General features: G+C 61.3%; 71 non-coding genes across 71 annotated transcripts; all 71 read left to right on the forward strand.

Moving 5' to 3' along the window:
* The first annotated feature begins 8 nt into the window (after positions 1-8).
* LOC122976861 lies at positions 9-127 on the forward strand. Its single transcript, XR_006401119.1, has one exon. It is a non-coding gene; the product is annotated as a 5S ribosomal RNA (ribosomal RNA).
* A 224-nt stretch (positions 128-351) lies between these two features.
* LOC122976863 lies at positions 352-470 on the forward strand. The gene has a single exon (XR_006401121.1). It is a non-coding gene; the product is annotated as a 5S ribosomal RNA (ribosomal RNA).
* Positions 471-682: 212 nt separating this feature from the next.
* LOC122976864 lies at positions 683-801 on the forward strand. Its single transcript, XR_006401122.1, has one exon. It is a non-coding gene; the product is annotated as a 5S ribosomal RNA (ribosomal RNA).
* A 224-nt stretch (positions 802-1,025) lies between these two features.
* LOC122976865 lies at positions 1,026-1,144 on the forward strand. Its single transcript, XR_006401123.1, has one exon. It is a non-coding gene; the product is annotated as a 5S ribosomal RNA (ribosomal RNA).
* Positions 1,145-1,356: 212 nt separating this feature from the next.
* LOC122976866 lies at positions 1,357-1,475 on the forward strand. Its single transcript, XR_006401124.1, has one exon. It is a non-coding gene; the product is annotated as a 5S ribosomal RNA (ribosomal RNA).
* A 224-nt stretch (positions 1,476-1,699) lies between these two features.
* LOC122976867 lies at positions 1,700-1,818 on the forward strand. The gene has a single exon (XR_006401125.1). It is a non-coding gene; the product is annotated as a 5S ribosomal RNA (ribosomal RNA).
* A 224-nt stretch (positions 1,819-2,042) lies between these two features.
* Positions 2,043-2,161, forward strand: LOC122976868. The gene has a single exon (XR_006401126.1). It is a non-coding gene; the product is annotated as a 5S ribosomal RNA (ribosomal RNA).
* Positions 2,162-2,373: 212 nt separating this feature from the next.
* LOC122978031 lies at positions 2,374-2,492 on the forward strand. Its single transcript, XR_006402241.1, has one exon. It is a non-coding gene; the product is annotated as a 5S ribosomal RNA (ribosomal RNA).
* A 224-nt stretch (positions 2,493-2,716) lies between these two features.
* On the forward strand, positions 2,717-2,835 carry LOC122976869. Its single transcript, XR_006401127.1, has one exon. It is a non-coding gene; the product is annotated as a 5S ribosomal RNA (ribosomal RNA).
* Positions 2,836-3,059: 224 nt separating this feature from the next.
* LOC122976871 lies at positions 3,060-3,178 on the forward strand. Its single transcript, XR_006401128.1, has one exon. It is a non-coding gene; the product is annotated as a 5S ribosomal RNA (ribosomal RNA).
* Positions 3,179-3,402: 224 nt separating this feature from the next.
* LOC122976872 lies at positions 3,403-3,521 on the forward strand. Its single transcript, XR_006401129.1, has one exon. It is a non-coding gene; the product is annotated as a 5S ribosomal RNA (ribosomal RNA).
* Positions 3,522-3,745: 224 nt separating this feature from the next.
* Positions 3,746-3,864, forward strand: LOC122976873. Its single transcript, XR_006401130.1, has one exon. It is a non-coding gene; the product is annotated as a 5S ribosomal RNA (ribosomal RNA).
* A 224-nt stretch (positions 3,865-4,088) lies between these two features.
* On the forward strand, positions 4,089-4,207 carry LOC122976875. The gene has a single exon (XR_006401132.1). It is a non-coding gene; the product is annotated as a 5S ribosomal RNA (ribosomal RNA).
* Positions 4,208-4,431: 224 nt separating this feature from the next.
* LOC122976876 lies at positions 4,432-4,550 on the forward strand. Its single transcript, XR_006401133.1, has one exon. It is a non-coding gene; the product is annotated as a 5S ribosomal RNA (ribosomal RNA).
* A 212-nt stretch (positions 4,551-4,762) lies between these two features.
* LOC122976877 lies at positions 4,763-4,881 on the forward strand. Its single transcript, XR_006401134.1, has one exon. It is a non-coding gene; the product is annotated as a 5S ribosomal RNA (ribosomal RNA).
* Positions 4,882-5,093: 212 nt separating this feature from the next.
* Positions 5,094-5,212, forward strand: LOC122976878. Its single transcript, XR_006401135.1, has one exon. It is a non-coding gene; the product is annotated as a 5S ribosomal RNA (ribosomal RNA).
* A 224-nt stretch (positions 5,213-5,436) lies between these two features.
* On the forward strand, positions 5,437-5,555 carry LOC122976879. Its single transcript, XR_006401136.1, has one exon. It is a non-coding gene; the product is annotated as a 5S ribosomal RNA (ribosomal RNA).
* Positions 5,556-5,779: 224 nt separating this feature from the next.
* On the forward strand, positions 5,780-5,898 carry LOC122976880. Its single transcript, XR_006401137.1, has one exon. It is a non-coding gene; the product is annotated as a 5S ribosomal RNA (ribosomal RNA).
* A 212-nt stretch (positions 5,899-6,110) lies between these two features.
* Positions 6,111-6,229, forward strand: LOC122978324. Its single transcript, XR_006402489.1, has one exon. It is a non-coding gene; the product is annotated as a 5S ribosomal RNA (ribosomal RNA).
* Positions 6,230-6,453: 224 nt separating this feature from the next.
* On the forward strand, positions 6,454-6,572 carry LOC122976881. Its single transcript, XR_006401138.1, has one exon. It is a non-coding gene; the product is annotated as a 5S ribosomal RNA (ribosomal RNA).
* Positions 6,573-6,784: 212 nt separating this feature from the next.
* LOC122976882 lies at positions 6,785-6,903 on the forward strand. The gene has a single exon (XR_006401139.1). It is a non-coding gene; the product is annotated as a 5S ribosomal RNA (ribosomal RNA).
* A 224-nt stretch (positions 6,904-7,127) lies between these two features.
* On the forward strand, positions 7,128-7,246 carry LOC122976883. Its single transcript, XR_006401140.1, has one exon. It is a non-coding gene; the product is annotated as a 5S ribosomal RNA (ribosomal RNA).
* Positions 7,247-7,470: 224 nt separating this feature from the next.
* On the forward strand, positions 7,471-7,589 carry LOC122976884. The gene has a single exon (XR_006401141.1). It is a non-coding gene; the product is annotated as a 5S ribosomal RNA (ribosomal RNA).
* Positions 7,590-7,801: 212 nt separating this feature from the next.
* On the forward strand, positions 7,802-7,920 carry LOC122976886. The gene has a single exon (XR_006401143.1). It is a non-coding gene; the product is annotated as a 5S ribosomal RNA (ribosomal RNA).
* Positions 7,921-8,132: 212 nt separating this feature from the next.
* LOC122976887 lies at positions 8,133-8,251 on the forward strand. Its single transcript, XR_006401144.1, has one exon. It is a non-coding gene; the product is annotated as a 5S ribosomal RNA (ribosomal RNA).
* Positions 8,252-8,475: 224 nt separating this feature from the next.
* Positions 8,476-8,594, forward strand: LOC122976888. Its single transcript, XR_006401145.1, has one exon. It is a non-coding gene; the product is annotated as a 5S ribosomal RNA (ribosomal RNA).
* Positions 8,595-8,818: 224 nt separating this feature from the next.
* Positions 8,819-8,937, forward strand: LOC122976889. Its single transcript, XR_006401146.1, has one exon. It is a non-coding gene; the product is annotated as a 5S ribosomal RNA (ribosomal RNA).
* Positions 8,938-9,161: 224 nt separating this feature from the next.
* LOC122976890 lies at positions 9,162-9,280 on the forward strand. Its single transcript, XR_006401147.1, has one exon. It is a non-coding gene; the product is annotated as a 5S ribosomal RNA (ribosomal RNA).
* Positions 9,281-9,504: 224 nt separating this feature from the next.
* On the forward strand, positions 9,505-9,623 carry LOC122978335. The gene has a single exon (XR_006402500.1). It is a non-coding gene; the product is annotated as a 5S ribosomal RNA (ribosomal RNA).
* A 224-nt stretch (positions 9,624-9,847) lies between these two features.
* LOC122976891 lies at positions 9,848-9,966 on the forward strand. Its single transcript, XR_006401148.1, has one exon. It is a non-coding gene; the product is annotated as a 5S ribosomal RNA (ribosomal RNA).
* Positions 9,967-10,178: 212 nt separating this feature from the next.
* Positions 10,179-10,297, forward strand: LOC122976892. The gene has a single exon (XR_006401149.1). It is a non-coding gene; the product is annotated as a 5S ribosomal RNA (ribosomal RNA).
* Positions 10,298-10,521: 224 nt separating this feature from the next.
* On the forward strand, positions 10,522-10,640 carry LOC122976893. Its single transcript, XR_006401150.1, has one exon. It is a non-coding gene; the product is annotated as a 5S ribosomal RNA (ribosomal RNA).
* A 224-nt stretch (positions 10,641-10,864) lies between these two features.
* LOC122976894 lies at positions 10,865-10,983 on the forward strand. Its single transcript, XR_006401151.1, has one exon. It is a non-coding gene; the product is annotated as a 5S ribosomal RNA (ribosomal RNA).
* A 212-nt stretch (positions 10,984-11,195) lies between these two features.
* Positions 11,196-11,314, forward strand: LOC122976895. Its single transcript, XR_006401152.1, has one exon. It is a non-coding gene; the product is annotated as a 5S ribosomal RNA (ribosomal RNA).
* Positions 11,315-11,526: 212 nt separating this feature from the next.
* On the forward strand, positions 11,527-11,645 carry LOC122976897. The gene has a single exon (XR_006401154.1). It is a non-coding gene; the product is annotated as a 5S ribosomal RNA (ribosomal RNA).
* Positions 11,646-11,869: 224 nt separating this feature from the next.
* On the forward strand, positions 11,870-11,988 carry LOC122976898. The gene has a single exon (XR_006401155.1). It is a non-coding gene; the product is annotated as a 5S ribosomal RNA (ribosomal RNA).
* A 224-nt stretch (positions 11,989-12,212) lies between these two features.
* On the forward strand, positions 12,213-12,331 carry LOC122976899. Its single transcript, XR_006401156.1, has one exon. It is a non-coding gene; the product is annotated as a 5S ribosomal RNA (ribosomal RNA).
* Positions 12,332-12,555: 224 nt separating this feature from the next.
* Positions 12,556-12,674, forward strand: LOC122976900. Its single transcript, XR_006401157.1, has one exon. It is a non-coding gene; the product is annotated as a 5S ribosomal RNA (ribosomal RNA).
* A 224-nt stretch (positions 12,675-12,898) lies between these two features.
* Positions 12,899-13,017, forward strand: LOC122976901. Its single transcript, XR_006401158.1, has one exon. It is a non-coding gene; the product is annotated as a 5S ribosomal RNA (ribosomal RNA).
* Positions 13,018-13,241: 224 nt separating this feature from the next.
* Positions 13,242-13,360, forward strand: LOC122976902. The gene has a single exon (XR_006401159.1). It is a non-coding gene; the product is annotated as a 5S ribosomal RNA (ribosomal RNA).
* A 224-nt stretch (positions 13,361-13,584) lies between these two features.
* LOC122976903 lies at positions 13,585-13,703 on the forward strand. The gene has a single exon (XR_006401160.1). It is a non-coding gene; the product is annotated as a 5S ribosomal RNA (ribosomal RNA).
* A 212-nt stretch (positions 13,704-13,915) lies between these two features.
* On the forward strand, positions 13,916-14,034 carry LOC122976904. The gene has a single exon (XR_006401161.1). It is a non-coding gene; the product is annotated as a 5S ribosomal RNA (ribosomal RNA).
* Positions 14,035-14,258: 224 nt separating this feature from the next.
* LOC122976905 lies at positions 14,259-14,377 on the forward strand. The gene has a single exon (XR_006401162.1). It is a non-coding gene; the product is annotated as a 5S ribosomal RNA (ribosomal RNA).
* Positions 14,378-14,601: 224 nt separating this feature from the next.
* On the forward strand, positions 14,602-14,720 carry LOC122976907. Its single transcript, XR_006401163.1, has one exon. It is a non-coding gene; the product is annotated as a 5S ribosomal RNA (ribosomal RNA).
* A 224-nt stretch (positions 14,721-14,944) lies between these two features.
* LOC122976909 lies at positions 14,945-15,063 on the forward strand. Its single transcript, XR_006401165.1, has one exon. It is a non-coding gene; the product is annotated as a 5S ribosomal RNA (ribosomal RNA).
* Positions 15,064-15,275: 212 nt separating this feature from the next.
* On the forward strand, positions 15,276-15,394 carry LOC122976910. Its single transcript, XR_006401166.1, has one exon. It is a non-coding gene; the product is annotated as a 5S ribosomal RNA (ribosomal RNA).
* A 224-nt stretch (positions 15,395-15,618) lies between these two features.
* On the forward strand, positions 15,619-15,737 carry LOC122977940. Its single transcript, XR_006402153.1, has one exon. It is a non-coding gene; the product is annotated as a 5S ribosomal RNA (ribosomal RNA).
* A 224-nt stretch (positions 15,738-15,961) lies between these two features.
* LOC122976911 lies at positions 15,962-16,080 on the forward strand. Its single transcript, XR_006401169.1, has one exon. It is a non-coding gene; the product is annotated as a 5S ribosomal RNA (ribosomal RNA).
* A 212-nt stretch (positions 16,081-16,292) lies between these two features.
* Positions 16,293-16,411, forward strand: LOC122976912. Its single transcript, XR_006401170.1, has one exon. It is a non-coding gene; the product is annotated as a 5S ribosomal RNA (ribosomal RNA).
* A 212-nt stretch (positions 16,412-16,623) lies between these two features.
* LOC122976913 lies at positions 16,624-16,742 on the forward strand. Its single transcript, XR_006401171.1, has one exon. It is a non-coding gene; the product is annotated as a 5S ribosomal RNA (ribosomal RNA).
* Positions 16,743-16,966: 224 nt separating this feature from the next.
* Positions 16,967-17,085, forward strand: LOC122976914. The gene has a single exon (XR_006401172.1). It is a non-coding gene; the product is annotated as a 5S ribosomal RNA (ribosomal RNA).
* A 224-nt stretch (positions 17,086-17,309) lies between these two features.
* LOC122976915 lies at positions 17,310-17,428 on the forward strand. The gene has a single exon (XR_006401173.1). It is a non-coding gene; the product is annotated as a 5S ribosomal RNA (ribosomal RNA).
* A 212-nt stretch (positions 17,429-17,640) lies between these two features.
* LOC122976916 lies at positions 17,641-17,759 on the forward strand. Its single transcript, XR_006401174.1, has one exon. It is a non-coding gene; the product is annotated as a 5S ribosomal RNA (ribosomal RNA).
* A 224-nt stretch (positions 17,760-17,983) lies between these two features.
* Positions 17,984-18,102, forward strand: LOC122976918. The gene has a single exon (XR_006401175.1). It is a non-coding gene; the product is annotated as a 5S ribosomal RNA (ribosomal RNA).
* Positions 18,103-18,326: 224 nt separating this feature from the next.
* On the forward strand, positions 18,327-18,445 carry LOC122976919. Its single transcript, XR_006401176.1, has one exon. It is a non-coding gene; the product is annotated as a 5S ribosomal RNA (ribosomal RNA).
* A 224-nt stretch (positions 18,446-18,669) lies between these two features.
* Positions 18,670-18,788, forward strand: LOC122976921. The gene has a single exon (XR_006401178.1). It is a non-coding gene; the product is annotated as a 5S ribosomal RNA (ribosomal RNA).
* Positions 18,789-19,012: 224 nt separating this feature from the next.
* Positions 19,013-19,131, forward strand: LOC122976922. Its single transcript, XR_006401179.1, has one exon. It is a non-coding gene; the product is annotated as a 5S ribosomal RNA (ribosomal RNA).
* Positions 19,132-19,355: 224 nt separating this feature from the next.
* Positions 19,356-19,474, forward strand: LOC122976923. The gene has a single exon (XR_006401180.1). It is a non-coding gene; the product is annotated as a 5S ribosomal RNA (ribosomal RNA).
* Positions 19,475-19,698: 224 nt separating this feature from the next.
* On the forward strand, positions 19,699-19,817 carry LOC122976924. Its single transcript, XR_006401181.1, has one exon. It is a non-coding gene; the product is annotated as a 5S ribosomal RNA (ribosomal RNA).
* Positions 19,818-20,029: 212 nt separating this feature from the next.
* LOC122976925 lies at positions 20,030-20,148 on the forward strand. The gene has a single exon (XR_006401182.1). It is a non-coding gene; the product is annotated as a 5S ribosomal RNA (ribosomal RNA).
* A 224-nt stretch (positions 20,149-20,372) lies between these two features.
* LOC122976926 lies at positions 20,373-20,491 on the forward strand. Its single transcript, XR_006401183.1, has one exon. It is a non-coding gene; the product is annotated as a 5S ribosomal RNA (ribosomal RNA).
* A 212-nt stretch (positions 20,492-20,703) lies between these two features.
* Positions 20,704-20,822, forward strand: LOC122976927. Its single transcript, XR_006401184.1, has one exon. It is a non-coding gene; the product is annotated as a 5S ribosomal RNA (ribosomal RNA).
* Positions 20,823-21,046: 224 nt separating this feature from the next.
* LOC122976928 lies at positions 21,047-21,165 on the forward strand. Its single transcript, XR_006401185.1, has one exon. It is a non-coding gene; the product is annotated as a 5S ribosomal RNA (ribosomal RNA).
* Positions 21,166-21,377: 212 nt separating this feature from the next.
* LOC122976929 lies at positions 21,378-21,496 on the forward strand. The gene has a single exon (XR_006401186.1). It is a non-coding gene; the product is annotated as a 5S ribosomal RNA (ribosomal RNA).
* Positions 21,497-21,720: 224 nt separating this feature from the next.
* LOC122976930 lies at positions 21,721-21,839 on the forward strand. The gene has a single exon (XR_006401187.1). It is a non-coding gene; the product is annotated as a 5S ribosomal RNA (ribosomal RNA).
* Positions 21,840-22,063: 224 nt separating this feature from the next.
* Positions 22,064-22,182, forward strand: LOC122976932. The gene has a single exon (XR_006401189.1). It is a non-coding gene; the product is annotated as a 5S ribosomal RNA (ribosomal RNA).
* A 224-nt stretch (positions 22,183-22,406) lies between these two features.
* LOC122976934 lies at positions 22,407-22,525 on the forward strand. Its single transcript, XR_006401190.1, has one exon. It is a non-coding gene; the product is annotated as a 5S ribosomal RNA (ribosomal RNA).
* Positions 22,526-22,749: 224 nt separating this feature from the next.
* On the forward strand, positions 22,750-22,868 carry LOC122976935. The gene has a single exon (XR_006401191.1). It is a non-coding gene; the product is annotated as a 5S ribosomal RNA (ribosomal RNA).
* Positions 22,869-23,092: 224 nt separating this feature from the next.
* Positions 23,093-23,211, forward strand: LOC122976936. The gene has a single exon (XR_006401192.1). It is a non-coding gene; the product is annotated as a 5S ribosomal RNA (ribosomal RNA).
* Positions 23,212-23,435: 224 nt separating this feature from the next.
* Positions 23,436-23,554, forward strand: LOC122976937. Its single transcript, XR_006401193.1, has one exon. It is a non-coding gene; the product is annotated as a 5S ribosomal RNA (ribosomal RNA).
* Positions 23,555-23,778: 224 nt separating this feature from the next.
* LOC122976938 lies at positions 23,779-23,897 on the forward strand. The gene has a single exon (XR_006401194.1). It is a non-coding gene; the product is annotated as a 5S ribosomal RNA (ribosomal RNA).
* The last annotated feature ends 176 nt before the right edge of the window (positions 23,898-24,073 follow it).

A 24,073-nucleotide genomic window follows, 5' to 3' on the forward strand; every position in this document is an offset into this window, starting at 1 on the left:
CTTGGACAGCTTACGGCCATACCACCCTGAACACGCCCGATCTCGTCTGATCTCGGAAGCCAAGCAGGGTCGGGCCTGGTTAGTACTTGGACGGGAGACCGCCTGGGAATACCAGGTGCTGTAAGCTTTTTCACTTTTCTCCACAAGCGCCCGTCCGCCGCGCTTAACGTAGGGATCCTCTCTCTTGTTTTCCTCCGTGTCTGTGCAGAACTGTGCGCGGGAGTCCCGCTCTCTGGTGTTTCTCCGAGGGAGGAACGGATGGGAACGCTCCCGGCGCAGCTGCCGCCTGGGCCTTGGAGGCACGTCTGACGAGCGCCACCCCTAAGAGGCCCATGCGTGGTACCTTGGACAGCTTACGGCCATACCACCCTGAACACGCCCGATCTCGTCTGATCTCGGAAGCCAAGCAGGGTCGGGCCTGGTTAGTACTTGGACGGGAGACCGCCTGGGAATACCAGGTGCTGTAAGCTTTTTCACTTTTCTCCACAAGCGCCCGTCCGCCGCGCTTAACGTAGGGATCCTCTCTCTTGTTTTCCTCCGTGTCTGTGCAGAACTGTGCGCGGGAGTCCCGCTCTCTGGTGTTTCTCCCAGGGAGGAACGGATGGGAACGCTGCCGCCTGGGCCTTGGAGGCGCGTCTGACGAGCGCCACCCCTAAGAGGCCCATGCGTGGTACCTTGGACAGCTTACGGCCATACCACCCTGAACACGCCCGATCTCGTCTGATCTCGGAAGCCAAGCAGGGTCGGGCCTGGTTAGTACTTGGACGGGAGACCGCCTGGGAATACCAGGTGCTGTAAGCTTTTTCACTTTTCTCCACAAGCGCCCGTCCGCCGCGCTTAACGTAGGGATCCTCTCTCTTGTTTTCCTCCGTGTCTGTGCAGAACTGTGCGCGGGAGTCCCGCTCTCTGGTGTTTCTCCGAGGGAGGAACGGATGGGAACGCTCCCGGCGCAGCTGCCGCCTGGGCCTTGGAGGCGCGTCTGACGAGCGCCACCCCTAAGAGGCCCATGCGTGGTACCTTGGACAGCTTACGGCCATACCACCCTGAACACGCCCGATCTCGTCTGATCTCGGAAGCCAAGCAGGGTCGGGCCTGGTTAGTACTTGGACGGGAGACCGCCTGGGAATACCAGGTGCTGTAAGCTTTTTCACTTTTCTCCACAAGCGCCCGTCCGCCGCGCCTAACGTAGGGATCCTCTCTCTTGTTTTCCTCCGTGTCTGTGCAGAACTGTGCGCGGGAGTCCCGCTCTCTGGTGTTTCTCCGAGGGAGGAACGGATGGGAACGCTGCCGCCTGGGCCTTGGAGGCGCGTCTGACGAGCGCCACCCCTAAGAGGCCCATGCGTGGTACCTTGGACAGCTTACGGCCATACCACCCTGAACACGCCCGATCTCGTCTGATCTCGGAAGCCAAGCAGGGTCGGGCCTGGTTAGTACTTGGACGGGAGACCGCCTGGGAATACCAGGTGCTGTAAGCTTTTTCACTTTTCTCCACAAGCGCCCGTCCGCCGCGCTTAACGTAGGGATCCTCTCTCTTGTTTTCCTCCGTGTCTGTGCAGAACTGTGCGCGGGAGTCCCGCTCTCTGGTGTTTCTCCGAGGGAGGAACGGATGGGAACGCTCCCGGCGCAGCTGCCGCCTGGGCCTTGGAGGCGCGTCTGACGAGCGCCACCCCTAAGAGGCCCATGCGTGGTACCTTGGACAGCTTACGGCCATACCACCCTGAACACGCCCGATCTCGTCTGATCTCGGAAGCCAAGCAGGGTCGGGCCTGGTTAGTACTTGGACGGGAGACCGCCTGGGAATACCAGGTGCTGTAAGCTTTTTCACTTTTCTCCACAAGCGCCCGTCCGCCGCGCTTAACGTAGGGATCCTCTCTCTTGTTTTCCTCCGTGTCTGTGCAGAACTGTGCGCGGGAGTCCCGCTCTCTGGTGTTTCTCCGAGGGAGGAACGGATGGGAACGCTCCCGGCGCAGCTGCCGCCTGGGCCTTGGAGGCGCGTCTGACGAGCGCCACCCCTAAGAGGCCCATGCGTGGTACCTTGGACAGCTTACGGCCATACCACCCTGAACACGCCCGATCTCGTCTGATCTCGGAAGCCAAGCAGGGTCGGGCCTGGTTAGTACTTGGACGGGAGACCGCCTGGGAATACCAGGTGCTGTAAGCTTTTTCACTTTTCTCCACAAGCGCCCGTCCGCCGCGCTTAACGTAGGGATCCTCTCTCTTGTTTTCCTCCGTGTCTGTGCAGAACTGTGCGCGGGAGTCCCGCTCTCTGGTGTTTCTCCGAGGGAGGAACGGATGGGAACGCTGCCGCCTGGGCCTTGGAGGCGCGTCTGACGAGCGCCACCCCTAAGAGGCCCATGCGTGGTACCTTGGACAGCTTACGGCCATACCACCCTGAACACGCCCGATCTCGTCTGATCTCGGAAGCCAAGCAGGGTCGGGCCTGGTTAGTACTTGGACGGGAGACCGCCTGGGAATACCAGGTGATGTAAGCTTTTTCACTTTTCTCCACAAGCGCCCGTCCGCCGCGCTTAACGTAGGGATCCTCTCTCTTGTTTTCCTCCGTGTCTGTGCAGAACTGTGCGCGGGAGTCCCGCTCTCTGGTGTTTCTCCGAGGGAGGAACGGATGGGAACGCTCCCGGCGCAGCTGCCGCCTGGGCCTTGGAGGCGCGTCTGACGAGCGCCACCCCTAAGAGGCCCATGCGTGGTACCTTGGACAGCTTACGGCCATACCACCCTGAACACGCCCGATCTCGTCTGATCTCGGAAGCCAAGCAGGGTCGGGCCTGGTTAGTACTTGGACGGGAGACCGCCTGGGAATACCAGGTGCTGTAAGCTTTTTCACTTTTCTCCACAAGCGCCCGTCCGCCGCGCTTAACGTAGGGATCCTCTCTCTTGTTTTCCTCCGTGTCTGTGCAGAACTGTGCGCGGGAGTCCCGCTCTCTGGTGTTTCTCCGAGGGAGGAACGGATGGGAACGCTCCCGGCGCAGCTGCCGCCTGGGCCTTGGAGGCGCGTCTGACGAGCGCCACCCCTAAGAGGCCCATGCGTGGTACCTTGGACAGCTTACGGCCATACCACCCTGAACACGCCCGATCTCGTCTGATCTCGGAAGCCAAGCAGGGTCGGGCCTGGTTAGTACTTGGACGGGAGACCGCCTGGGAATACCAGGTGCTGTAAGCTTTTTCACTTTTCTCCACAAGCGCCCGTCCGCCGCGCTTAACGTAGGGATCCTCTCTCTTGTTTTCCTCCGTGTCTGTGCAGAACTGTGCGCGGGAGTCCCGCTCTCTGGTGTTTCTCCGAGGGAGGAACGGATGGGAACGCTCCCGGCGCAGCTGCCGCCTGGGCCTTGGAGGCGCGTCTGACGAGCGCCACCCCTAAGAGGCCCATGCGTGGTACCTTGGACAGCTTACGGCCATACCACCCTGAACACGCCCGATCTCGTCTGATCTCGGAAGCCAAGCAGGGTCGGGCCTGGTTAGTACTTGGACGGGAGACCGCCTGGGAATACCAGGTGCTGTAAGCTTTTTCACTTTTCTCCACAAGCGCCCGTCCGCCGCGCTTAACGTAGGGATCCTCTCTCTTGTTTTCCTCCGTGTCTGTGCAGAACTGTGCGCGGGAGTCCCGCTCTCTGGTGTTTCTCCGAGGGAGGAACGGATGGGAACGCTCCCGGCGCAGCTGCCGCCTGGGCCTTGGAGGCGCGTCTGACGAGCGCCACCCCTAAGAGGCCCATGCGTGGTACCTTGGACAGCTTACGGCCATACCACCCTGAACACGCCCGATCTCGTCTGATCTCGGAAGCCAAGCAGGGTCGGGCCTGGTTAGTACTTGGACGGGAGACCGCCTGGGAATACCAGGTGCTGTAAGCTTTTTCACTTTTCTCCACAAGTGCCCGTCCGCCGCGCTTAACGTAGGGATCCTCTCTCTTGTTTTCCTCCGTGTCTGTGCAGAACTGTGCGCGGGAGTCCCGCTCTCTGGTGTTTCTCCGAGGGAGGAACGGATGGGAACGCTCCCGGCGCAGCTGCCGCCTGGGCCTTGGAGGCGCGTCTGACGAGCGCCACCCCTAAGAGGCCCATGCGTGGTACCTTGGACAGCTTACGGCCATACCACCCTGAACACGCCCGATCTCGTCTGATCTCGGAAGCCAAGCAGGGTCGGGCCTGGTTAGTACTTGGACGGGAGACCGCCTGGGAATACCAGGTGCTGTAAGCTTTTTCACTTTTCTCCACAAGCGCCCGTCCGCCGCGCTTAACGTAGGGATCCTCTCTCTTGTTTTCCTCCGTGTCTGTGCAGAACTGTGCGCGGGAGTCCCGCTCTCTGGTGTTTCTCCGAGGGAGGAACGGATGGGAACGCTCCCGGCGCAGCTGCCGCCTGGGCCTTGGAGGCGCGTCTGACGAGCGCCACCCCTAAGAGGCCCATGCGTGGTACCTTGGACAGCTTACGGCCATACCACCCTGAACACGCCCGATCTCGTCTGATCTCGGAAGCCAAGCAGGGTCGGGCCTGGTTAGTACTTGGACGGGAGACCGCCTGGGAATACCAGGTGCTGTAAGCTTTTTCACTTTTCTCCACAAGCGCCCGTCCGCCGCGCTTAACGTAGGGATCCTCTCTCTTGTTTTCCTCCGTGTCTGTGCAGAACTGTGCGCGGGAGTCCCGCTCTCTGGTGTTTCTCCGAGGGAGGAACGGATGGGAACGCTGCCGCCTGGGCCTTGGAGGCGCGTCTGACGAGCGCCACCCCTAAGAGGCCCATGCGTGGTACCTTGGACAGCTTACGGCCATACCACCCTGAACACGCCCGATCTCGTCTGATCTCGGAAGCCAAGCAGGGTCGGGCCTGGTTAGTACTTGGACGGGAGACCGCCTGGGAATACCAGGTGCTGTAAGCTTTTTCACTTTTCTCCACAAGCGCCCGTCCGCCGCGCTTAACGTAGGGATCCTCTCTCTTGTTTTCCTCCGTGTCTGTGCAGAACTGTGCGCGGGAGTCCCGCTCTCTGGTGTTTCTCCGAGGGAGGAACGGATGGGAACGCTGCCGCCTGGGCCTTGGAGGCGCGTCTGACGAGCGCCACCCCTAAGAGGCCCATGCGTGGTACCTTGGACAGCTTACGGCCATACCACCCTGAACACGCCCGATCTCGTCTGATCTCGGAAGCCAAGCAGGGTCGGGCCTGGTTAGTACTTGGACGGGAGACCGCCTGGGAATACCAGGTGCTGTAAGCTTTTTCACTTTTCTCCACAAGCGCCCGTCCGCCGCGCTTAACGTAGGGATCCTCTCTCTTGTTTTCCTCCGTGTCTGTGCAGAACTGTGCGCGGGAGTCCCGCTCTCTGGTGTTTCTCCGAGGGAGGAACGGATGGGAACGCTCCCGGCGCAGCTGCCGCCTGGGCCTTGGAGGCGCGTCTGACGAGCGCCACCCCTAAGAGGCCCATGCGTGGTACCTTGGACAGCTTACGGCCATACCACCCTGAACACGCCCGATCTCGTCTGATCTCGGAAGCCAAGCAGGGTCGGGCCTGGTTAGTACTTGGACGGGAGACCGCCTGGGAATACCAGGTGCTGTAAGCTTTTTCACTTTTCTCCACAAGCGCCCGTCCGCCGCGCTTAACGTAGGGATCCTCTCTCTTGTTTTCCTCCGTGTCTGTGCAGAACTGTGCGCGGGAGTCCCGCTCTCTGGTGTTTCTCCGAGGGAGGAACGGATGGGAACGCTCCCGGCGCAGCTGCCGCCTGGGCCTTGGAGGCGCGTCTGACGAGCGCCACCCCTAAGAGGCCCATGCGTGGTACCTTGGACAGCTTACGGCCATACCACCCTGAACACGCCCGATCTCGTCTGATCTCGGAAGCCAAGCAGGGTCGGGCCTGGTTAGTACTTGGACGGGAGACCGCCTGGGAATACCAGGTGCTGTAAGCTTTTTCACTTTTCTCCACAAGCGCCCGTCCGCCGCGCTTAACGTAGGGATCCTCTCTCTTGTTTTCCTCCGTGTCTGTGCAGAACTGTGCGCGGGAGTCCCGCTCTCTGGTGTTTCTCCGAGGGAGGAACGGATGGGAACGCTGCCGCCTGGGCCTTGGAGGCGCGTCTGACGAGCGCCACCCCTAAGAGGCCCATGCGTGGTACCTTGGACAGCTTACGGCCATACCACCCTGAACACACCCGATCTCGTCTGATCTCGGAAGCCAAGCAGGGTCGGGCCTGGTTAGTACTTGGACGGGAGACCGCCTGGGAATACCAGGTGCTGTAAGCTTTTTCACTTTTCTCCACAAGCGCCCGTCCGCCGCGCTTAACGTAGGGATCCTCTCTCTTGTTTTCCTCCGTGTCTGTGCAGAACTGTGCGCGGGAGTCCCGCTCTCTGGTGTTTCTCCGAGGGAGGAACGGATGGGAACGCTCCCGGCGCAGCTGCCGCCTGGGCCTTGGAGGCGCGTCTGACGAGCGCCACCCCTAAGAGGCCCATGCGTGGTACCTTGGACAGCTTACGGCCATACCACCCTGAACACGCCCGATCTCGTCTGATCTCGGAAGCCAAGCAGGGTCGGGCCTGGTTAGTACTTGGACGGGAGACCGCCTGGGAATACCAGGTGCTGTAAGCTTTTTCACTTTTCTCCACAAGCGCCCGTCCGCCGCGCTTAACGTAGGGATCCTCTCTCTTGTTTTCCTCCGTGTCTGTGCAGAACTGTGCGCGGGAGTCCCGCTCTCTGGTGTTTCTCCGAGGGAGGAACGGATGGGAACGCTGCCGCCTGGGCCTTGGAGGCGCGTCTGACGAGCGCCACCCCTAAGAGGCCCATGCGTGGTACCTTGGACAGCTTACGGCCATACCACCCTGAACACGCCCGATCTCGTCTGATCTCGGAAGCCAAGCAGGGTCGGGCCTGGTTAGTACTTGGACGGGAGACCGCCTGGGAATACCAGGTGCTGTAAGCTTTTTCACTTTTCTCCACAAGCGCCCGTCCGCCGCGCTTAACGTAGGGATCCTCTCTCTTGTTTTCCTCCGTGTCTGTGCAGAACTGTGCGCGGGAGTCCCGCTCTCTGGTGTTTCTCCGAGGGAGGAACGGATGGGAACGCTCCCGGCGCAGCTGCCGCCTGGGCCTTGGAGGCGCGTCTGACGAGCGCCACCCCTAAGAGGCCCATGCGTGGTACCTTGGACAGCTTACGGCCATACCACCCTGAACACGCCCGATCTCGTCTGATCTCGGAAGCCAAGCAGGGTCGGGCCTGGTTAGTACTTGGACGGGAGACCGCCTGGGAATACCAGGTGCTGTAAGCTTTTTCACTTTTCTCCACAAGCGCCCGTCCGCCGCGCTTAACGTAGGGATCCTCTCTCTTGTTTTCCTCCGTGTCTGTGCAGAACTGTGCGCGGGAGTCCCGCTCTCTGGTGTTTCTCCCAGGGAGGAACGGATGGGAACGCTCCCGGCGCAGCTGCCGCCTGGGCCTTGGAGGCGCGTCTGACGAGCGCCACCCCTAAGAGGCCCATGCGTGGTACCTTGGACAGCTTACGGCCATACCACCCTGAACACGCCCGATCTCGTCTGATCTCGGAAGCCAAGCAGGGTCGGGCCTGGTTAGTACTTGGACGGGAGACCGCCTGGGAATACCAGGTGCTGTAAGCTTTTTCACTTTTCTCCACAAGCGCCCGTCCGCCGCGCTTAACGTAGGGATCCTCTCTCTTGTTTTCCTCCGTGTCTGTGCAGAACTGTGCGCGGGAGTCCCGCTCTCTGGTGTTTCTCCGAGGGAGGAACGGATGGGAACGCTGCCGCCTGGGCCTTGGAGGCGCGTCTGACGAGCGCCACCCCTAAGAGGCCCATGCGTGGTACCTTGGACAGCTTACGGCCATACCACCCTGAACACGCCCGATCTCGTCTGATCTCGGAAGCCAAGCAGGGTCGGGCCTGGTTAGTACTTGGACGGGAGACCGCCTGGGAATACCAGGTGCTGTAAGCTTTTTCACTTTTCTCCACAAGCGCCCGTCCGCCGCGCTTAACGTAGGGATCCTCTCTCTTGTTTTCCTCCGTGTCTGTGCAGAACTGTGCGCGGGAGTCCCGCTCTCTGGTGTTTCTCCGAGGGAGGAACGGATGGGAACGCTGCCGCCTGGGCCTTGGAGGCGCGTCTGACGAGCGCCACCCCTAAGAGGCCCATGCGTGGTACCTTGGACAGCTTACGGCCATACCACCCTGAACACGCCCGATCTCGTCTGATCTCGGAAGCCAAGCAGGGTCGGGCCTGGTTAGTACTTGGACGGGAGACCGCCTGGGAATACCAGGTGCTGTAAGCTTTTTCACTTTTCTCCACAAGCGCCCGTCCGCCGCGCTTAACGTAGGGATCCTCTCTCTTGTTTTCCTCCGTGTCTGTGCAGAACTGTGCGCGGGAGTCCCGCTCTCTGGTGTTTCTCCGAGGGAGGAACGGATGGGAACGCTCCCGGCGCAGCTGCCGCCTGGGCCTTGGAGGCGCGTCTGACGAGCGCCACCCCTAAGAGGCCCATGCGTGGTACCTTGGACAGCTTACGGCCATACCACCCTGAACACGCCCGATCTCGTCTGATCTCGGAAGCCAAGCAGGGTCGGGCCTGGTTAGTACTTGGACGGGAGACCGCCTGGGAATACCAGGTGCTGTAAGCTTTTTCACTTTTCTCCACAAGCGCCCGTCCGCCGCGCTTAACGTAGGGATCCTCTCTCTTGTTTTCCTCCGTGTCTGTGCAGAACTGTGCGCGGGAGTCCCGCTCTCTGGTGTTTCTCCGAGGGAGGAACGGATGGGAACGCTCCCGGCGCAGCTGCCGCCTGGGCCTTGGAGGCGCGTCTGACGAGCGCCACCCCTAAGAGGCCCATGCGTGGTACCTTGGACAGCTTACGGCCATACCACCCTGAACACGCCCGATCTCGTCTGATCTCGGAAGCCAAGCAGGGTCGGGCCTGGTTAGTACTTGGACGGGAGACCGCCTGGGAATACCAGGTGCTGTAAGCTTTTTCACTTTTCTCCACAAGCGCCCGTCCGCCGCGCTTAACGTAGGGATCCTCTCTCTTGTTTTCCTCCGTGTCTGTGCAGAACTGTGCGCGGGAGTCCCGCTCTCTGGTGTTTCTCCGAGGGAGGAACGGATGGGAACGCTCCCGGCGCAGCTGCCGCCTGGGCCTTGGAGGCGCGTCTGACGAGCGCCACCCCTAAGAGGCCCATGCGTGGTACCTTGGACAGCTTACGGCCATACCACCCTGAACACGCCCGATCTCGTCTGATCTCGGAAGCCAAGCAGGGTCGGGCCTGGTTAGTACTTGGACGGGAGACCGCCTGGGAATACCAGGTGCTGTAAGCTTTTTCACTTTTCTCCACAAGCGCCCGTCCGCCGCGCTTAACGTAGGGATCCTCTCTCTTGTTTTCCTCCGTGTCTGTGCAGAACTGTGCGCGGGAGTCCCGCTCTCTGGTGTTTCTCCCAGGGAGGAACGGATGGGAACGCTCCCGGCGCAGCTGCCGCCTGGGCCTTGGAGGCGCGTCTGACGAGCGCCACCCCTAAGAGGCCCATGCGTGGTACCTTGGACAGCTTACGGCCATACCACCCTGAACACACCCGATCTCGTCTGATCTCGGAAGCCAAGCAGGGTCGGGCCTGGTTAGTACTTGGACGGGAGACCGCCTGGGAATACCAGGTGCTGTAAGCTTTTTCACTTTTCTCCACAAGCGCCCGTCCGCCGCGCTTAACGTAGGGATCCTCTCTCTTGTTTTCCTCCGTGTCTGTGCAGAACTGTGCGCGGGAGTCCCGCTCTCTGGTGTTTCTCCGAGGGAGGAACGGATGGGAACGCTCCCGGCGCAGCTGCCGCCTGGGCCTTGGAGGCGCGTCTGACGAGCGCCACCCCTAAGAGGCCCATGCGTGGTACCTTGGACAGCTTACGGCCATACCACCCTGAACACGCCCGATCTCGTCTGATCTCGGAAGCCAAGCAGGGTCGGGCCTGGTTAGTACTTGGACGGGAGACCGCCTGGGAATACCAGGTGCTGTAAGCTTTTTCACTTTTCTCCACAAGCGCCCGTCCGCCGCGCTTAACGTAGGGATCCTCTCTCTTGTTTTCCTCCGTGTCTGTGCAGAACTGTGCGCGGGAGTCCCGCTCTCTGGTGTTTCTCCGAGGGAGGAACGGATGGGAACGCTGCCGCCTGGGCCTTGGAGGCGCGTCTGACGAGCGCCACCCCTAAGAGGCCCATGCGTGGTACCTTGGACAGCTTACGGCCATACCACCCTGAACACGCCCGATCTCGTCTGATCTCGGAAGCCAAGCAGGGTCGGGCCTGGTTAGTACTTGGACGGGAGACCGCCTGGGAATACCAGGTGCTGTAAGCTTTTTCACTTTTCTCCACAAGCGCCCGTCCGCCGCGCTTAACGTAGGGATCCTCTCTCTTGTTTTCCTCCGTGTCTGTGCAGAACTGTGCGCGGGAGTCCCGCTCTCTGGTGTTTCTCCGAGGGAGGAACGGATGGGAACGCTCCCGGCGCAGCTGCCGCCTGGGCCTTGGAGGCGCGTCTGACGAGCGCCACCCCTAAGAGGCCCATGCGTGGTACCTTGGACAGCTTACGGCCATACCACCCTGAACACGCCCGATCTCGTCTGATCTCGGAAGCCAAGCAGGGTCGGGCCTGGTTAGTACTTGGACGGGAGACCGCCTGGGAATACCAGGTGCTGTAAGCTTTTTCACTTTTCTCCACAAGCGCCCGTCCGCCGCGCTTAACGTAGGGATCCTCTCTCTTGTTTTCCTCCGTGTCTGTGCAGAACTGTGCGCGGGAGTCCCGCTCTCTGGTGTTTCTCCCAGGGAGGAACGGATGGGAACGCTCCCGGCGCAGCTGCCGCCTGGGCCTTGGAGGCGCGTCTGACGAGCGCCACCCCTAAGAGGCCCATGCGTGGTACCTTGGACAGCTTACGGCCATACCACCCTGAACACGCCCGATCTCGTCTGATCTCGGAAGCCAAGCAGGGTCGGGCCTGGTTAGTACTTGGACGGGAGACCGCCTGGGAATACCAGGTGCTGTAAGCTTTTTCACTTTTCTCCACAAGCGCCCGTCCGCCGCGCTTAACGTAGGGATCCTCTCTCTTGTTTTCCTCCGTGTCTGTGCAGAACTGTGCGCGGGAGTCCCGCTCTCTGGTGTTTCTCCGAGGGAGGAACGGATGGGAACGCTGCCGCCTGGGCCTTGGAGGCGCGTCTGACGAGCGCCACCCCTAAGAGGCCCATGCGTGGTACCTTGGACAGCTTACGGCCATACCACCCTGAACACGCCCGATCTCGTCTGATCTCGGAAGCCAAGCAGGGTCGGGCCTGGTTAGTACTTGGACGGGAGACCGCCTGGGAATACCAGGTGCTGTAAGCTTTTTCACTTTTCTCCACAAGCGCCCGTCCGCCGCGCTTAACGTAGGGATCCTCTCTCTTGTTTTCCTCCGTGTCTGTGCAGAACTGTGCGCGGGAGTCCCGCTCTCTGGTGTTTCTCCGAGGGAGGAACGGATGGGAACGCTGCTGCCTGGGCCTTGGAGGCGCGTCTGACGAGCGCCACCCCTAAGAGGCCCATGCGTGGTACCTTGGACAGCTTACGGCCATACCACCCTGAACACGCCCGATCTCGTCTGATCTCGGAAGCCAAGCAGGGTCGGGCCTGGTTAGTACTTGGACGGGAGACCGCCTGGGAATACCAGGTGCTGTAAGCTTTTTCACTTTTCTCCACAAGCGCCCGTCCGCCGCGCTTAACGTAGGGATCCTCTCTCTTGTTTTCCTCCGTGTCTGTGCAGAACTGTGCGCGGGAGTCCCGCTCTCTGGTGTTTCTCCGAGGGAGGAACGGATGGGAACGCTCCCGGCGCAGCTGCCGCCTGGGCCTTGGAGGCGCGTCTGACGAGCGCCACCCCTAAGAGGCCCATGCGTGGTACCTTGGACAGCTTACGGCCATACCACCCTGAACACGCCCGATCTCGTCTGATCTCGGAAGCCAAGCAGGGTCGGGCCTGGTTAGTACTTGGACGGGAGACCGCCTGGGAATACCAGGTGCTGTAAGCTTTTTCACTTTTCTCCACAAGCGCCCGTCCGCCGCGCTTAACGTAGGGATCCTCTCTCTTGTTTTCCTCCGTGTCTGTGCAGAACTGTGCGCGGGAGTCCCGCTCTCTGGTGTTTCTCCGAGGGAGGAACGGATGGGAACGCTCCCGGCGCAGCTGCCGCCTGGGCCTTGGAGGCGCGTCTGACGAGCGCCACCCCTAAGAGGCCCATGCGTGGTACCTTGGACAGCTTACGGCCATACCACCCTGAACACGCCCGATCTCGTCTGATCTCGGAAGCCAAGCAGGGTCGGGCCTGGTTAGTACTTGGACGGGAGACCGCCTGGGAATACCAGGTGCTGTAAGCTTTTTCACTTTTCTCCACAAGCGCCCGTCCGCCGCGCTTAACGTAGGGATCCTCTCTCTTGTTTTCCTCCGTGTCTGTGCAGAACTGTGCGCGGGAGTCCCGCTCTCTGGTGTTTCTCCGAGGGAGGAACGGATGGGAACGCTCCCGGCGCAGCTGCCGCCTGGGCCTTGGAGGCGCGTCTGACGAGCGCCACCCCTAAGAGGCCCATGCGTGGTACCTTGGACAGCTTACGGCCATACCACCCTGAACACGCCCGATCTCGTCTGATCTCGGAAGCCAAGCAGGGTCGGGCCTGGTTAGTACTTGGACGGGAGACCGCCTGGGAATACCAGGTGCTGTAAGCTTTTTCACTTTTCTCCACAAGCGCCCGTCCGCCGCGCTTAACGTAGGGATCCTCTCTCTTGTTTTCCTCCGTGTCTGTGCAGAACTGTGCGCGGGAGTCCCGCTCTCTGGTGTTTCTCCCAGGGAGGAACGGATGGGAACGCTCCCGGCGCAGCTGCCGCCTGGGCCTTGGAGGCGCGTCTGACGAGCGCCACCCCTAAGAGGCCCATGCGTGGTACCTTGGACAGCTTACGGCCATACCACCCTGAACACGCCCGATCTCGTCTGATCTCGGAAGCCAAGCAGGGTCGGGCCTGGTTAGTACTTGGACGGGAGACCGCCTGGGAATACCAGGTGCTGTAAGCTTTTTCACTTTTCTCCACAAGCGCCCGTCCGCCGCGCTTAACGTAGGGATCCTCTCTCTTGTTTTCCTCCGTGTCTGTGCAGAACTGTGCGCGGGAGTCCCGCTCTCTGGTGTTTCTCCCAGGGAGGAACGGATGGGAACGCTCCCGGCGCAGCTGCCGCCTGGGCCTTGGAGGCGCGTCTGACGAGCGCCACCCCTAAGAGGCCCATGCGTGGTACCTTGGACAGCTTACGGCCATACCACCCTGAACACGCCCGATCTCGTCTGATCTCGGAAGCCAAGCAGGGTCGGGCCTGGTTAGTACTTGGACGGGAGACCGCCTGGGAATACCAGGTGCTGTAAGCTTTTTCACTTTTCTCCACAAGCGCCCGTCCGCCGCGCTTAACGTAGGGATCCTCTCTCTTGTTTTCCTCCGTGTCTGTGCAGAACTGTGCGCGGGAGTCCCGCTCTCTGGTGTTTCTCCGAGGGAGGAACGGATGGGAACGCTCCCGGCGCAGCTGCCGCCTGGGCCTTGGAGGCGCGTCTGATGAGCGCCACCCCTAAGAGGCCCATGCGTGGTACCTCGGACAGCTTACGGCCATACCACCCTGAACACGCCCGATCTCGTCTGATCTCGGAAGCCAAGCAGGGTCGGGCCTGGTTAGTACTTGGACGGGAGACCGCCTGGGAATACCAGGTGCTGTAAGCTTTTTCACTTTTCTCCACAAGCGCCCGTCCGCCGCGCTTAACGTAGGGATCCTCTCTCTTGTTTTCCTCCGTGTCTGTGCAGAACTGTGCGCGGGAGTCCCGCTCTCTGGTGTTTCTCCGAGGGAGGAACGGATGGGAACGCTGCCGCCTGGGCCTTGGAGGCGCGTCTGACGAGCGCCACCCCTAAGAGGCCCATGCGTGGTACCTTGGACAGCTTACGGCCATACCACCCTGAACACGCCCGATCTCGTCTGATCTCGGAAGCCAAGCAGGGTCGGGCCTGGTTAGTACTTGGACGGGAGACCGCCTGGGAATACCAGGTGCTGTAAGCTTTTTCACTTTTCTCCACAAGCGCCCGTCCGCCGCGCTTAACGTAGGGATCCTCTCTCTTGTTTTCCTCCGTGTCTGTGCAGAACTGTGCGCGGGAGTCCCGCTCTCTGGTGTTTCTCCGAGGGAGGAACGGATGGGAACGCTCCCGGCGCAGCTGCCGCCTGGGCCTTGGAGGCGCGTCTGACGAGCGCCACCCCTAAGAGGCCCATGCGTGGTACCTTGGACAGCTTACGGCCATACCACCCTGAACACGCCCGATCTCGTCTGATCTCGGAAGCCAAGCAGGGTCGGGCCTGGTTAGTACTTGGACGGGAGACCGCCTGGGAATACCAGGTGCTGTAAGCTTTTTCACTTTTCTCCACAAGCGCCCGTCCGCCGCGCTTAACGTAGGGATCCTCTCTCTTGTTTTCCTCCGTGTCTGTGCAGAACTGTGCGCGGGAGTCCCGCTCTCTGGTGTTTCTCCCAGGGAGGAACGGATGGGAACGCTCCCGGCGCAGCTGCCGCCTGGGCCTTGGAGGCGCGTCTGACGAGCGCCACCCCTAAGAGGCCCATGCGTGGTACCTTGGACAGCTTACGGCCATACCACCCTGAACACGCCCGATCTCGTCTGATCTCGGAAGCCAAGCAGGGTCGGGCCTGGTTAGTACTTGGACGGGAGACCGCCTGGGAATACCAGGTGCTGTAAGCTTTTTCACTTTTCTCCACAAGCGCCCGTCCGCCGCGCTTAACGTAGGGATCCTCTCTCTTGTTTTCCTCCGTGTCTGTGCAGAACTGTGCGCGGGAGTCCCGCTCTCTGGTGTTTCTCCCAGGGAGGAACGGATGGGAACGCTCCCGGCGCAGCTGCCGCCTGGGCCTTGGAGGCGCGTCTGACGAGCGCCACCCCTAAGAGGCCCATGCGTGGTACCTTGGACAGCTTACGGCCATACCACCCTGAACACGCCCGATCTCGTCTGATCTCGGAAGCCAAGCAGGGTCGGGCCTGGTTAGTACTTGGACGGGAGACCGCCTGGGAATACCAGGTGCTGTAAGCTTTTTCACTTTTCTCCACAAGCGCCCGTCCGCCGCGCTTAACGTAGGGATCCTCTCTCTTGTTTTCCTCCGTGTCTGTGCAGAACTGTGCGCGGGAGTCCCGCTCTCTGGTGTTTCTCCGAGGGAGGAACGGATGGGAACGCTGCCGCCTGGGCCTTGGAGGCGCGTCTGACGAGCGCCACCCCTAAGAGGCCCATGCGTGGTACCTTGGACAGCTTACGGCCATACCACCCTGAACACGCCCGATCTCGTCTGATCTCGGAAGCCAAGCAGGGTCGGGCCTGGTTAGTACTTGGACGGGAGACCGCCTGGGAATACCAGGTGCTGTAAGCTTTTTCACTTTTCTCCACAAGCGCCCGTCCGCCGCGCTTAACGTAGGGATCCTCTCTCTTGTTTTCCTCCGTGTCTGTGCAGAACTGTGCGCGGGAGTCCCGCTCTCTGGTGTTTCTCCCAGGGAGGAACGGATGGGAACGCTCCCGGCGCAGCTGCCGCCTGGGCCTTGGAGGCGCGTCTGACGAGCGCCACCCCTAAGAGGCCCATGCGTGGTACCTTGGACAGCTTACGGCCATACCACCCTGAACACGCCCGATCTCGTCTGATCTTGGAAGCCAAGCAGGGTCGGGCCTGGTTAGTACTTGGACGGGAGACCGCCTGGGAATACCAGGTGCTGTAAGCTTTTTCACTTTTCTCCACAAGCGCCCGTCCGCCGCGCTTAACGTAGGGATCCTCTCTCTTGTTTTCCTCCGTGTCTGTGCAGAACTGTGCGCGGGAGTCCCGCTCTCTGGTGTTTCTCCCAGGGAGGAACGGATGGGAACGCTCCCGGCGCAGCTGCCGCCTGGGCCTTGGAGGCGCGTCTGACGAGCGCCACCCCTAAGAGGCCCATGCGTGGTACCTTGGACAGCTTACGGCCATACCACCCTGAACACGCCCGATCTCGTCTGATCTCGGAAGCCAAGCAGGGTCGGGCCTGGTTAGTACTTGGACGGGAGACCGCCTGGGAATACCAGGTGCTGTAAGCTTTTTCACTTTTCTCCACAAGCGCCCGTCCGCCGCGCTTAACGTAGGGATCCTCTCTCTTGTTTTCCTCCGTGTCTGTGCAGAACTGTGCGCGGGAGTCCCGCTCTCTGGTGTTTCTCCGAGGGAGGAACGGATGGGAACGCTGCCGCCTGGGCCTTGGAGGCGCGTCTGACGAGCGCCACCCCTAAGAGGCCCATGCGTGGTACCTTGGACAGCTTACGGCCATACCACCCTGAACACGCCCGATCTCGTCTGATCTCGGAAGCCAAGCAGGGTCGGGCCTGGTTAGTACTTGGACGGGAGACCGCCTGGGAATACCAGGTGCTGTAAGCTTTTTCACTTTTCTCCACAAGCGCCCGTCCGCCGCGCTTAACGTAGGGATCCTCTCTCTTGTTTTCCTCCGTGTCTGTGCAGAACTGTGCGCGGGAGTCCCGCTCTCTGGTGTTTCTCCGAGGGAGGAACGGATGGGAACGCTGCCGCCTGGGCCTTGGAGGCGCGTCTGACGAGCGCCACCCCTAAGAGGCCCATGCGTGGTACCTTGGACAGCTTACGGCCATACCACCCTGAACACGCCCGATCTCGTCTGATCTCGGAAGCCAAGCAGGGTCGGGCCTGGTTAGTACTTGGACGGGAGACCGCCTGGGAATACCAGGTGCTGTAAGCTTTTTCACTTTTCTCCACAAGCGCCCGTCCGCCGCGCTTAACGTAGGGATCCTCTCTCTTGTTTTCCTCCGTGTCTGTGCAGAACTGTGCGCGGGAGTCCCGCTCTCTGGTGTTTCTCCGAGGGAGGAACGGATGGGAACGCTCCCGGCGCAGCTGCCGCCTGGGCCTTGGAGGCGCGTCTGACGAGCGCCACCCCTAAGAGGCCCATGCGTGGTACCTTGGACAGCTTACGGCCATACCACCCTGAACACGCCCGATCTCGTCTGATCTCGGAAGCCAAGCAGGGTCGGGCCTGGTTAGTACTTGGACGGGAGACCGCCTGGGAATACCAGGTGCTGTAAGCTTTTTCACTTTTCTCCACAAGCGCCCGTCCGCCGCGCTTAACGTAGGGATCCTCTCTCTTGTTTTCCTCCGTGTCTGTGCAGAACTGTGCGCGGGAGTCCCGCTCTCTGGTGTTTCTCCGAGGGAGGAACGGATGGGAACGCTCCCGGCGCAGCTGCCGCCTGGGCCTTGGAGGCGCGTCTGACGAGCGCCACCCCTAAGAGGCCCATGCGTGGTACCTTGGACAGCTTACGGCCATACCACCCTGAACACGCCCGATCTCGTCTGATCTCGGAAGCCAAGCAGGGTCGGGCCTGGTTAGTACTTGGACGGGAGACCGCCTGGGAATACCAGGTGCTGTAAGCTTTTTCACTTTTCTCCACAAGCGCCCGTCCGCCGCGCTTAACGTAGGGATCCTCTCTCTTGTTTTCCTCCGTGTCTGTGCAGAACTGTGCGCGGGAGTCCCGCTCTCTGGTGTTTCTCCCAGGGAGGAACGGATGGGAACGCTGCCGCCTGGGCCTTGGAGGCGCGTCTGACGAGCGCCACCCCTAAGAGGCCCATGCGTGGTACCTTGGACAGCTTACGGCCATACCACCCTGAACACGCCCGATCTCGTCTGATCTCGGAAGCCAAGCAGGGTCGGGCCTGGTTAGTACTTGGACGGGAGACCGCCTGGGAATACCAGGTGCTGTAAGCTTTTTCACTTTTCTCCACAAGCGCCCGTCCGCCGCGCTTAACGTAGGGATCCTCTCTCTTGTTTTCCTCCGTGTCTGTGCAGAACTGTGCGCGGGAGTCCCGCTCTCTGGTGTTTCTCCGAGGGAGGAACGGATGGGAACGCTCCCGGCGCAGCTGCCGCCTGGGCCTTGGAGGCGCGTCTGACGAGCGCCACCCCTAAGAGGCCCATGCGTGGTACCTTGGACAGCTTACGGCCATACCACCCTGAACACGCCCGATCTCGTCTGATCTCGGAAGCCAAGCAGGGTCGGGCCTGGTTAGTACTTGGACGGGAGACCGCCTGGGAATACCAGGTGCTGTAAGCTTTTTCACTTTTCTCCACAAGCGCCCGTCCGCCGTGCTTAACGTAGGGATCCTCTCTCTTGTTTTCCTCCGTGTCTGTGCAGAACTGTGCGCGGGAGTCCCGCTCTCTGGTGTTTCTCCGAGGGAGGAACGGATGGGAACGCTCCCGGCGCAGCTGCCGCCTGGGCCTTGGAGGCGCGTCTGACGAGCGCCACCCCTAAGAGGCCCATGCGTGGTACCTTGGACAGCTTACGGCCATACCACCCTGAACACGCCCGATCTCGTCTGATCTCGGAAGCCAAGCAGGGTCGGGCCTGGTTAGTACTTGGACGGGAGACCGCCTGGGAATACCAGGTGCTGTAAGCTTTTTCACTTTTCTCCACAAGCGCCCGTCCGCCGCGCTTAACGTAGGGATCCTCTCTCTTGTTTTCCTCCGTGTCTGTGCAGAACTGTGCGCGGGAGTCCCGCTCTCTGGTGTTTCTCCCAGGGAGGAACGGATGGGAACGCTCCCGGCGCAGCTGCCGCCTGGGCCTTGGAGGCGCGTCTGACGAGCGCCACCCCTAAGAGGCCCATGCGTGGTACCTTGGACAGCTTACGGCCATACCACCCTGAACACGCCCGATCTCGTCTGATCTCGGAAGCCAAGCAGGGTCGGGCCTGGTTAGTACTTGGACGGGAGACCGCCTGGGAATACCAGGTGCTGTAAGCTTTTTCACTTTTCTCCACAAGCGCCCGTCCGCCGCGCTTAACGTAGGGATCCTCTCTCTTGTTTTCCTCCGTGTCTGTGCAGAACTGTGCGCGGGAGTCCCGCTCTCTGGTGTTTCTCCCAGGGAGGAACGGATGGGAACGCTCCCGGCGCAGCTGCCGCCTGGGCCTTGGAGGCGCGTCTGACGAGCGCCACCCCTAAGAGGCCCATGCGTGGTACCTTGGACAGCTTACGGCCATACCACCCTGAACACGCCCGATCTCGTCTGATCTCGGAAGCCAAGCAGGGTCGGGCCTGGTTAGTACTTGGACGGGAGACCGCCTGGGAATACCAGGTGCTGTAAGCTTTTTCACTTTTCTCCACAAGCGCCCGTCCGCCGCGCTTAACGTAGGGATCCTCTCTCTTGTTTTCCTCCGTGTCTGTGCAGAACTGTGCGCGGGAGTCCCGCTCTCTGGTGTTTCTCCGAGGGAGGAACGGATGGGAACGCTCCCGGCGCAGCTGCCGCCTGGGCCTTGGAGGCGCGTCTGACGAGCGCCACCCCTAAGAGGCCCATGCGTGGTACCTTGGACAGCTTACGGCCATACCACCCTGAACACGCCCGATCTCGTCTGATCTCGGAAGCCAAGCAGGGTCGGGCCTGGTTAGTACTTGGACGGGAGACCGCCTGGGAATACCAGGTGCTGTAAGCTTTTTCACTTTTCTCCACAAGCGCCCGTCCGCCGCGCTTAACGTAGGGATCCTCTCTCTTGTTTTCCTCCGTGTCTGTGCAGAACTGTGCGCGGGAGTCCCGCTCTCTGGTGTTTCTCCGAGGGAGGAACGGATGGGAACGCTCCCGGCGCAGCTGCCGCCTGGGCCTTGGAGGCGCGTCTGACGAGCGCCACCCCTAAGAGGCCCATGCGTGGTACCTTGGACAGCTTACGGCCATACCACCCTGAACACGCCCGATCTCGTCTGATCTCGGAAGCCAAGCAGGGTCGGGCCTGGTTAGTACTTGGACGGGAGACCGCCTGGGAATACCAGGTGCTGTAAGCTTTTTCACTTTTCTCCACAAGCGCCCGTCCGCCGCGCTTAACGTAGGGATCCTCTCTCTTGTTTTCCTCCGTGTCTGTGCAGAACTGTGCGCGGGAGTCCCGCTCTCTGGTGTTTCTCCGAGGGAGGAACGGATGGGAACGCTGCCGCCTGGGCCTTGGAGGCGCGTCTGACGAGCGCCACCCCTAAGAGGCCCATGCGTGGTACCTTGGACAGCTTACGGCCATACCACCCTGAACACGCCCGATCTCGTCTGATCTCGGAAGCCAAGCAGGGTCGGGCCTGGTTAGTACTTGGACGGGAGACCGCCTGGGAATACCAGGTGCTGTAAGCTTTTTCACTTTTCTCCACAAGCGCCCGTCCGCCGCGCTTAACGTAGGGATCCTCTCTCTTGTTTTCCTCCGTGTCTGTGCAGAACTGTGCGCGGGAGTCCCGCTCTCTGGTGTTTCTCCGAGGGAGGAACGGATGGGAACGCTCCCGGCGCAGCTGCCGCCTGGGCCTTGGAGGCGCGTCTGACGAGCGCCACCCCTAAGAGGCCCATGCGTGGTACCTTGGACAGCTTACGGCCATACCACCCTGAACACGCCCGATCTCGTCTGATCTCGGAAGCCAAGCAGGGTCGGGCCTGGTTAGTACTTGGACGGGAGACCGCCTGGGAATACCAGGTGCTGTAAGCTTTTTCACTTTTCTCCACAAGCGCCCGTCCGCCGCGCTTAACGTAGGGATCCTCTCTCTTGTTTTCCTCCGTGTCTGTGCAGAACTGTGCGCGGGAGTCCCGCTCTCTGGTGTTTCTCCGAGGGAGGAACGGATGGGAACGCTGCCGCCTGGGCCTTGGAGGCGCGTCTGACGAGCGCCACCCCTAAGAGGCCCATGCGTGGTACCTTGGACAGCTTACGGCCATACCACCCTGAACACGCCCGATCTCGTCTGATCTCGGAAGCCAAGCAGGGTCGGGCCTGGTTAGTACTTGGACGGGAGACCGCCTGGGAATACCAGGTGCTGTAAGCTTTTTCACTTTTCTCCACAAGCGCCCGTCCGCCGCGCTTAACGTAGGGATCCTCTCTCTTGTTTTCCTCCGTGTCTGTGCAGAACTGTGCGCGGGAGTCCCGCTCTCTGGTGTTTCTCCGAGGGAGGAACGGATGGGAACGCTCCCGGCGCAGCTGCCGCCTGGGCCTTGGAGGCGCGTCTGACGAGCGCCACCCCTAAGAGGCCCATGCGTGGTACCTTGGACAGCTTACGGCCATACCACCCTGAACACGCCCGATCTCGTCTGATCTCGGAAGCCAAGCAGGGTCGGGCCTGGTTAGTACTTGGACGGGAGACCGCCTGGGAATACCAGGTGCTGTAAGCTTTTTCACTTTTCTCCACAAGCGCCCGTCCGCCGCGCTTAACGTAGGGATCCTCTCTCTTATTTTCCTCCGTGTCTGTGCAGAACTGTGCGCGGGAGTCCCGCTCTCTGGTGTTTCTCCGAGGGAGGAACGGATGGGAACGCTGCCGCCTGGGCCTTGGAGGCGCGTCTGACGAGCGCCACCCCTAAGAGGCCCATGCGTGGTACCTTGGACAGCTTACGGCCATACCACCCTGAACACGCCCGATCTCGTCTGATCTCGGAAGCCAAGCAGGGTCGGGCCTGGTTAGTACTTGGACGGGAGACCGCCTGGGAATACCAGGTGCTGTAAGCTTTTTCACTTTTCTCCACAAGCGCCCGTCCGCCGCGCTTAACGTAGGGATCCTCTCTCTTGTTTTCCTCCGTGTCTGTGCAGAACTGTGCGCGGGAGTCCCGCTCTCTGGTGTTTCTCCGAGGGAGGAACGGATGGGAACGCTCCCGGCGCAGCTGCCGCCTGGGCCTTGGAGGCGCGTCTGACGAGCGCCACCCCTAAGAGGCCCATGCGTGGTACCTTGGACAGCTTACGGCCATACCACCCTGAACACGCCCGATCTCGTCTGATCTCGGAAGCCAAGCAGGGTCGGGCCTGGTTAGTACTTGGACGGGAGACCGCCTGGGAATACCAGGTGCTGTAAGCTTTTTCACTTTTCTCCACAAGCGCCCGTCCGCCGCGCTTAACGTAGGGATCCTCTCTCTTGTTTTCCTCCGTGTCTGTGCAGAACTGTGCGCGGGAGTCCCGCTCTCTGGTGTTTCTCCGAGGGAGGAACGGATGGGAACGCTCCCGGCGCAGCTGCCGCCTGGGCCTTGGAGGCGCGTCTGACGAGCGCCACCCCTAAGAGGCCCATGCGTGGTACCTTGGACAGCTTACGGCCATACCACCCTGAACACGCCCGATCTCGTCTGATCTCGGAAGCCAAGCAGGGTCGGGCCTGGTTAGTACTTGGACGGGAGACCGCCTGGGAATACCAGGTGCTGTAAGCTTTTTCACTTTTCTCCACAAGCGCCCGTCCGCCGCGCTTAACGTAGGGATCCTCTCTCTTGTTTTCCTCCGTGTCTGTGCAGAACTGTGCGCGGGAGTCCCGCTCTCTGGTGTTTCTCCGAGGGAGGAACGGATGGGAACGCTCCCGGCGCAGCTGCCGCCTGGGCCTTGGAGGCGCGTCTGACGAGCGCCACCCCTAAGAGGCCCATGCGTGGTACCTTGGACAGCTTACGGCCATACCACCCTGAACACGCCCGATCTCGTCTGATCTCGGAAGCCAAGCAGGGTCGGGCCTGGTTAGTACTTGGACGGGAGACCGCCTGGGAATACCAGGTGCTGTAAGCTTTTTCACTTTTCTCCACAAGCGCCCGTCCGCCGCGCTTAACGTAGGGATCCTCTCTCTTGTTTTCCTCCGTGTCTGTGCAGAACTGTGCGCGGGAGTCCCGCTCTCTGGTGTTTCTCCGAGGGAGGAACGGATGGGAACGCTCCCGGCGCAGCTGCCGCCTGGGCCTTGGAGGCGCGTCTGACGAGCGCCACCCCTAAGAGGCCCATGCGTGGTACCTTGGACAGCTTACGGCCATACCACCCTGAACACGCCCGATCTCGTCTGATCTCGGAAGCCAAGCAGGGTCGGGCCTGGTTAGTACTTGGACGGGAGACCGCCTGGGAATACCAGGTGCTGTAAGCTTTTTCACTTTTCTCCACAAGCGCCCGTCCGCCGCGCTTAACGTAGGGATCCTCTCTCTTGTTTTCCTCCGTGTCTGTGCAGAACTGTGCGCGGGAGTCCCGCTCTCTGGTGTTTCTCCGAGGGAGGAACGGATGGGAACGCTCCCGGCGCAGCTGCCGCCTGGGCCTTGGAGGCGCGTCTGACGAGCGCCACCCCTAAGAGGCCCATGCGTGGTACCTTGGACAGCTTACGGCCATACCACCCTGAACACGCCCGATCTCGTCTGATCTCGGAAGCCAAGCAGGGTCGGGCCTGGTTAGTACTTGGACGGGAGACCGCCTGGGAATACCAGGTGCTGTAAGCTTTTTCACTTTTCTCCACAAGCGCCCGTCCGCCGCGCTTAACGTAGGGATCCTCTCTCTTGTTTTCCTCCGTGTCTGTGCAGAACTGTGCGCGGGAGTCCCGCTCTCTGGTGTTTCTCCGAGGGAGGAACGGATGGGAACGCTCCCGGCGCAGCTGCCGCCTGGGCCTTGGAGGCGCGTCTGACGAGCGCCACCCCTAAGAGGCCCATGCGTGGTACCTTGGACAGCTTACGGCCATACCACCCTGAACACGCCCGATCTCGTCTGATCTCGGAAGCCAAGCAGGGTCGGGCCTGGTTAGTACTTGGACGGGAGACCGCCTGGGAATACCAGGTGCTGTAAGCTTTTTCACTTTTCTCCACAAGCGCCCGTCCGCCGCGCTTAACGTAGGGATCCTCTCTCTTGTTTTCCTCCGTGTCTGTGCAGAACTGTGCGCGGGAGTCCCGCTCTCTGGTGTTTCTCCGAGGGAGGAACGGATGGGAACGCTCCCGGCGCAGCTGCCGCCTGGGCCTTGGAGGCGCGTCTGACGAGCGCCACCCCTAAGAGGCCCATGCGTGGTACCTTGGACAGCTTACGGCCATACCACCCTGAACACGCCCGATCTCGTCTGATCTCGGAAGCCAAGCAGGGTCGGGCCTGGTTAGTACTTGGACGGGAGACCGCCTGGGAATACCAGGTGCTGTAAGCTTTTTCACTTTTCTCCACAAGCGCCCGTCCGCCGCGCTTAACGTAGGGATCCTCTCTCTTGTTTTCCTCCGTGTCTGTGCAGAACTGTGCGCGGGAGTCCCGCTCTCTGGTGTTTCTCCGAGGGAGGAACGGATGGGAACGCTCCCGGCGCAGCTGCCGCCTGGGCCTTGGAGGCGC

This window comes from Thunnus albacares, chromosome 24 (assembly GCF_914725855.1).
Source record: "Thunnus albacares chromosome 24, fThuAlb1.1, whole genome shotgun sequence".
NCBI lineage: Eukaryota > Metazoa > Chordata > Actinopteri > Scombriformes > Scombridae > Thunnus > Thunnus albacares.